Source organism: Micropterus dolomieu, linkage group LG01 (genome assembly GCF_021292245.1).
Source record: "Micropterus dolomieu isolate WLL.071019.BEF.003 ecotype Adirondacks linkage group LG01, ASM2129224v1, whole genome shotgun sequence".
NCBI lineage: Eukaryota > Metazoa > Chordata > Actinopteri > Centrarchiformes > Centrarchidae > Micropterus > Micropterus dolomieu.
The window spans coordinates 10,273,796-10,274,298 of record NC_060150.1 but is presented as its reverse complement, the minus strand read 5'-3'; the positions used below and the strand labels follow the sequence as shown (position 1 = coordinate 10,274,298).

Here is a 503-nt window from a genome sequence, read left to right as displayed (position 1 = left end):
GAGAGAGAGAGAGAGAGAGAGAGAGAGAGAGAGAGAGAGAGAGAGAGAGAGAGAGAGAGAGCTAATGTTGGCATTCACTGTGTGCCATCTGCGATGCCCCAGTCAGAGATTAGCCTGGTTGCCAATAACAGCAAGTCAAGGAAATAACAAAAGTGGAGATTTATATCAGTGTTTCCCAAAACAAAGCCTGTGTCCTAAATAATTTTGGATGTTAGTATGTTATTATCCTGAAACTACATTTACTTAAACCCGAAGAGTTTTTCTAACCTTGTAAATTTGGAATAGTTTGGATTTATGTCGTTAGTCTCCTGAGCCACTCCCAGCATGTAGCTTGCGCCCTGTGGTCAGCTGCACCACACATGTTAAAATTAGCACAGTATACATAAGTGATGAAAAGAATATGCAGAAGTCATCAAATAGATAATGGGTAGGACTTATGATTGTCCACTTTCACCACAAGTGTGTCATACAGCAAACATCAGACCAACAACATCAACAGACCA

The 503-nt window shown here is 40.8% G+C and overlaps 1 protein-coding gene across 2 annotated transcripts in view; it reads left to right on the top strand.

Annotated features, from left to right (window-relative positions):
- Window positions 1–503, top strand: part of LOC123974947 (peripheral plasma membrane protein CASK) — a 55,260-nt gene that overhangs the window by 14,448 nt on the left and 40,309 nt on the right. The gene's annotated exons all lie outside the window — the stretch shown is intronic.